The sequence below is a fragment of the Zootoca vivipara genome, chromosome 13 (genome assembly GCF_965207765.1).
Source record: "Zootoca vivipara chromosome 13, rZooViv2.hap1.1, whole genome shotgun sequence".
Taxonomy (NCBI): domain Eukaryota; kingdom Metazoa; phylum Chordata; class Lepidosauria; order Squamata; family Lacertidae; genus Zootoca; species Zootoca vivipara.
The window spans coordinates 25,309,343-25,316,516 of NC_142596.1; positions in this window are offsets into that span (position 1 = coordinate 25,309,343).

The following is a 7,174-nucleotide window of genomic DNA, read 5'->3' on the forward strand; positions in this document are numbered from 1 at the left end:
CTAAATTTACCAGAAAAATAAGAACTTTTATTAAAAGAATGGAAATGGTTTATTGAATATTTTCAAACAAATTGTAAACAGATAAGGACATTGGCAGGATTATTGTAATAACCTGCAGTTTCATACGAGTATATTATTGAAGTAAATGAATAAAAGAATAAGTTAAGTTAATTTAGAATATGCAGTAAATGATAAAAATAAATTTAAGGAACCGCAGAAAGAGGAGGAAGGAAGTCAAGTTTTGAAATGTTAGAATGACTGTAAAACTGTTGAAATGTCTACAACTGAAAATCATAAATAATTTTTTAAGAAACACTCATAAAGCAGTGGTGAAGTTAGCTTTTGGGAACCTTATGCTGGCTAGGGTTGATGGGAAGAACTGCAGTCCAAAGCATCTGAAAGGCAGGAGGCTGGTGAAGATTTGATTAAGTGCTGAGTACTATTCTTATTCCCATGACTATATTCAGGTATCGCTTTCCTCCAGGGATGTGTCTATGAACATTTGCCCCACCTTACAAGAAGTCCTATATGTGTACGGTTGCAATGGCTTGAGAATAGCAGAGCTGGAAAGAATTGCACCCGAGTGGATTTGCACTCTGTGCCATTGACGTATTTTCTTCTTCTTCTTCAATTAAAGCCCTGATGCTTCATTGGCTCACAAATGTTTACACGGTTGCGCATCATAAAGACACTTCTGAAGATTTGTGTGTGATGAGTAAGTGAGCCCCACAGTGGCTCAGCTTATGGAAAGAATTACTTGAGGTGTTTACAACTTAGAACTCAGTTGGATGGGCAGCAAATATTTTTTTCTTAATATAAAAAAATGAGCCTATCCAGAACTCTTGGATTCTGGATAGTTAGAGGCAGATTTATCCAGATTTTAACAGGACCTGCTTGATTTGGGAGGATAAAGTTGGTCAAAATATAGGGATTCTATTAAAGATGTTTTTTAAAATACCGAAGAGAAGAGAACTCACCGAGAATTTAAATCTCAAGGCGGGCTCCTTGATATACAACCTTTTGCATAAACCTACAGACCTCTCCTGTCATTTCTTGTAATAACTAAGAGGTTTACTTGGGAGCTGATGTGGTTATAAATTCTAACCTTTTGAAGTGATAAAAAGAAAGACTGCTTGTAAGCTTCCCTGTGAGAAAAAAGAGGGAAGGGCAGATTGCCATATTTTTTGTGTGGGTTTTAAACTGGTGTGTGGATGTGAAGGAAGATTGTATTGACCTTGGCCCCGAATCCAAGTATATTTTTGGAAGCTTTAAAAGTCCACAACCGAGCATCTTGGATTTCAGATTTGTGTGCTGACAATGCCTCTGCTCATCCCTGCTGATCGGCCTTGCTTGTCCCGGCTGCCTCCTGGCTGCCGGGCGGAGGCTGGAGCTGGGGCATGCAGAGGATGCCCCGTGGCAGGAGGTGGTGACCCCCTCAATATTGGGGGGAACAGCCCCCTGCCCCAAAATATTGGGGGGGGACTGGAGCCCCTTTCACCCCATATATCCGTCATCCCTGTCAAGTAGGAATTCCTAATGAAAATTCCCCCCCCTACGAAATTACTAGGAGATCTAGGAGCAAAGCTTCCATTGCTTAAATCGCCCCTCCTCTGTATGCTATGCTCTTGATGAAAACCAGTTAAACCCCCCCCACCACCATGCCTGCTATTAATTTTAAAAGCTTTGACAGGAGTAGCAATAATGCATTTACCATCCCGTTAGGTTTGGCCCTTTGACTCTCGCTGATTAAGTCTGCTGGGGCAGGAAACCTCGTCAGCTTGTCATCAAGCAGCTCACTTTTAATGGGGCCACCTAGCTTCCAAAGCAACCCAGGTCTTACAAGAACTTTCCTGCAGTTCAGGTTCAGCAAAGTTCGTCTTTTATAATGGGAATTCGGTGTCAGCATGCAAAGAGTTGCACTCCATGGTGGTCCTAAAAATCTGTTTTAGCTATTTATTTGTGCTTTTATCTTATTTTTTTTGTATTGTGAACCACCCTGAGATCTTTTGATAAAGGGTGGTATAAAAACAATCAAATGAAACAAAAAAACAAAGTGTCTCCCATGTCCACCATACTCACAGCTTGATGTCTGCAGTGCCAGGTGATGCCCCCTGCCTGTGGGATTGGGCCACTATTACAGACCTTCCCTCCCACAGCAAACCTTGTTGTCACCTTCAGTTGCCAACCTGTCTCTGGGATGCTGTCCTCAGGGCAGCTTGCTTAACTCACTTTCACCAGCCCAGTCCAGGGAATGTTGTCTGAACTATTTCCGCCTTTGTTCAGTGTCAGGTGCGGTCCTGCTTTGCGGGTGTGGTTTTTTTTGGGGGGGGGTGTACATCGTCCACAGGGTTTTAAATTTCATAACTTCGGTGCTGCTGCTGACCGCATCTGCTGCAAATTGTAGGCGTGAACTTGTTTAATCTGTTCATTACACTCTACAACACCAAACGTTTGAAATAAGAAAAGACAGACTTGCCTCCTGGCAATGAGAGTGCCTTTCTTTTCAGGTGCCGGTTGTGTTGTTGTGGGTTCTTCCTCAACACTGGAAGGGAGAGTGTATCAAAGGGCAGCGCTCCCTTTGGCCAGGAAAGTTTTCCATCTCAAGAGAGGAATGACAGGCGGGCGGATGCCTCTGGCAGGCCGCTTGGCTTGGAATCCAGCATGGGGTCTCTCCGTGCACAAATCCTGTTTGTCAGGTTCAGTGCTCTCTGATTTTATTCGTGGAGACTTTGCAAGGGCTTTGAGCTTTTTAAGACTGGCCTCTCTTTAAGACAGAGAGAAGAGAGGGAAGCAAAGGAAGATGTCTTATATTGAATCAGACTATTGGTCCATCTTGCTCAGTATTGTCTACACTGACTGGCAGCATCTTTCCAGGGTCCTCTGCCAGCCCTACCTGGAGATGCCATTGGGGCATTCTGGGACTTTCTGCATGCAAGGTCACTGAGCTACGGCCCTTACCCACAAATGTCTTTCTTTAGAACAGGCGTGGGAAAACATGTGACTGCATCCCAGAGACAGGCACCCTTGCAGGCCGAATGTGTGATCTGGGTCCACCAAAGGTGACAGTGAAGTTGGCTGTGGTGGTGGCCCATTCGCGCATGCGGGTGGGATTCCAGCTGCCATCAATCCCAACCCAGATGATTGGTGGTCAGGGACGATGGGAGTTGTAGTCCCACAACATCTGGAGGGCCACAGGTTCCCCCATCTTTGCTTTAGAAATGCACAGGTTCAATAGCTTGCAATGGAGGGTCCACAGCAAGTAGTTTTAGTTCAACGCCCATCTCAGTAAATGACAACCAGCTCTGAGCACCATAAATACCCTACTGTTTGGCCCCAGTGTGTAGCCATCAAACAAAGGGAAATGGAGCAATGCACATGTTACTGGAATGATGAAAACCAGATGAATCAGTCATGAAATTGCTGTGAGTGGGTTGCGGATCCAGCACTACAGCATTGTTTTGCCAAGATCTCTCCTGCAGTTTCTTGCAGGGTTGCCTCCTATGCAAAAATGCCTTCCATTTTCAACTTCATGCTTAGGACATTTAGATTGCTGTTTTAAGAATTTAAGAAGGTCTGGGGTTTTGAGCTAACCTTGTTCCTGTGAAGTGCCTATGGGTTGTGTGCAAGTGTGTGTTTCCCTTCTTTCCAGTAAACATTTATCCAGCCTCCCTGGCTGTCCACATTTCCTGGTCCCAAAAAAGCCCCGGGGGAAGAGTTGCCTCACAACATCTTCCCCTGGGCTTTGATTGATGGGCGGGAAGCCAGTGGCGAGATTATTTGTAGAATGAAAGACAGGGCAGTCCCATAAATGCCACCTCAAAAGTAAGGAAAGCACAACAAAAAGTCTGCACGCAAACATTTTACCAATTTTTTCTCTCCCCTTTGATAATTTTCAAATGCAATTTCTTCTCTTAGTACACGATTGAGAATGTTTGGGAGGAGGCAGAGGATAAAATTTGTCAGTGCAGCACTAGAAAGCAGCAATGGCCTGAACAGCAAGCATATTATATCCAGAGAACTGTTGAATGTGCACACAGACACATACACACATTTGCACACAAAAACACATGCACAGTGCTGCATATCTGCATTCAGTGAAATTGTCCCATCAGTGTAAGGATTTCCACTGGCACAATGGGGTTTCTCCCTCACCCCACCTCACACACATGAGTGTGCCCTCCCTAAATCTTCTCCAGAGTGTTGGGGGATTTAGGGGTTGTGTGGTTAGTGTACAGAGTGATACCAGCTGCTGGAAACCAAGGCAGGGAGGGAGTGCTCTTGTGCTCAGATCCTGCTTGTGGGCTTACCTTTATGGGATCTTGGTGGCCACTGTGAGAACAGGGTGTTGGGCTAGATGGGCCACTGGCCTGATCCAGCAGGTTCTTCTTATGTTCCATTGCACGTGCAGGAATCCTGTGCCAACTGAATTTTTGTGTAGCTCTATGTGGGATGCAGCCCGCAACCCCTTAGGTGCCCACGAGCCATTTCACCGAGACCCGTTCGTTTTTGTAAGTGTGTGCTCTTTATTTCATGATCCGGGCGGGCCTGGGAGGGAAGGGGTGACTGCGCTCACAGGCCGGGCGACAGCATTCCGCTCTGTGTTTTGATGCTTCTGATAGCCTCCAGTGGTGCTTCAGAGGCACCAGCCTCGGCCCCTTCTCTTCTCTAAACATATGTGCTTTGAAAGGGAAAAGGTTGTTGCCAGCATGTCTGACTCCTTCGTCCTGACAACATCCGACCGGCCACATTATCAAGTCTTGCTGGGACTTATCAACAGACATAGTTAAACAAGCTTGTGTTTATCTGGGGGAAGCTGTATCAATTGCGCTCTGGGACAAAGAGCTGGCCGGCACCAGGCAAATCTCTCCCTGGCATGGGAAAGGGAGGCCCGCCCGGCCTTAACAAAGAGGTGCCGGGAGGGAAAGTCACCAAGAACAAGGCCTGGGATCCCTGACCCAGATCTCCAAAGCCGGGTTAATCTCAAGGGGCGAGGGATGCGCTGCTCTCAAGAAACTGTTGCAAAGCAGAAGAGGGGGAGCTGGGTTCTGGTCCCTTACCCATAGGTCATTAAAGAGATGCAGAAAGGGGTCCCCATGTTCTTATGCATGTAGGATTCCTGCAGATCAGCCTTCCCTAACCTGGTGCCCTCCAGATGTTTCAAACTGCAATTCTCGTCTGCCCTGGCCAGGGATGGGAAAATAGGCCAGTTTTTGTTTCTCTTGGGTCCTTGTTCAGTTCTCTACATTTCCATATTAGTTTGGAAAAGAATGTTGATAGTCCTCGGGAAGAGACATCAGTACTTTACTGAGAATTCCTCCTAATAGCCACAATTTTGTATGCAATTGTAGGTACCAAATATACACATCCTCTTTGGCAAAGCATTTGCTCCCTAATGTTTATATTTTCCTCAACATAATGTATCTCTGCATGTTATTGTCTCTAATGTATTCATTTCTATGCACACATTACCCTAGTAAATGCATTTATGTACACATTACTTGCAGAAGTGAACTGCAAAATTTGGAGAAATGCAAATTTTGAAAGATGGCCATGTTTTGGTTCAGAAAGTGTAGGTTAGGTAGGTTCACCCTTAAAGACAAACTGAATCAAATTTTTGCCCCATCCTTGGCCCCAGCCAGCATTGTTGATGGGGGTTGTAGAGCCCCCAGAACAAATTTAAGGGGGCAGGGAAAGGAGGGGGTGGAGTTTCACTGCGTAATGATAAATTCTTGTGCTAGTGGAACAAGAGACTGAACCCTACTTTGGATATGAGCCCATGTAAGTTCCTAATTTTTATCGCTCCTCTGCTCAGTATATAAGGCAGATGCTTCAGCCTCAGCTTTAAAGAGGGTACAATTTTGCATTTGCCAGTTTATAATTATAGTTGTAAATGCAGAAATAGTCACCTTTTTAAAAAAATTAGTTTCATCTTTATTTGTTTCATATATTTATGCACTGCTTAATACCTAGAGTGTCTCTAAGCAGTTTACAAAAGTGACACCATATGTATATAACTATAAAATATTGTAGTTATACATATATTGCAATTTTTCATATCTATACCTATATTTATTTCTATATGAAACTGAAAAACTATAATACCAGATAAAGCAACATCTTGAAAAAGCAGAAAAGATAGTAGCACATTTTTGAAGACATCGTAAGAGTTAGGTAATTTATATACTGCAGATTAGAAAACTATCAGTAAACAAGGCTCCTGCTATGAGTAAAAAAATCTCTCTATCTCTCTGTGGCATAAACTGCGGACCTGAAGAAGATGCCTCAGGAAGAATGCATGGTTCTGATTGGCTTAAGGTAAAGGTAAAGGGACCCCTGACCATTAGGTCCAGTTGTGACCGACTCTGGGGTTGCGCGCTCATCTCGCATTATTGGCCGAGGGAGCCGGCGTACAGCTTCCAGGTCATGTGGCCAGCATGACAAAGGCACTTCTGGCGAACCAGAGCAGCACACGGAAACGCCGTTTACCTTCCCGCTGTAGCGGTTCCTATTTATCTACTTGCATTTTTGACATGCTTTCGAACTGCTAGGTTGGCAGGAGCTGGGACCAAGCAACGGGAGCTCACCCTGTCGCGGGGATTCGAACCGCCGACCTTCTGATCAGCAAGCCCTAGGCTCAGTGGTTTTAACCACAGCGCCACCTGGGTCCCTTCTGATTGGCTTAGGGCGGACTAATTGACAGGTAGGGCTACCAGTGTCCTCCACCCTAATCCCACCTTCTTATGAACCTTAACTTGTCCCCCCCAACCCACTTTCTCTCCACAGATTCTTATAGACAGTAGTATTTTTCTAGAAAAAGAGGTGCCGGAACTCACCATCCCTTGTTCTCTGATAATGGCAGTGGCACCTACCTGTGAGGCATAGCTGCCAAGTTATCCCTTTTTTAAGGGATTTTCCCTTATGCTGAATAGGCTTCCTCGCGAGAAAAGGGAAAACTTGGCAGCTATGCTGTGAGGTGCTGGAACTGAGTTCTAGTGAGTTCCAGCTGAAAAAATGCCTTCTCTGTTTAAAGGGAAAGAAAAATGACAGGCAAATGAGCAAAATAATTCACTACCTTGCCTAAGCCATTTCTCTGGGAGGGAGATACTGGAGACATGGATGGGACTTACTAGTAAATAATTATATTTTGATTGACTAAGCAGAGGAGATGGGCAGA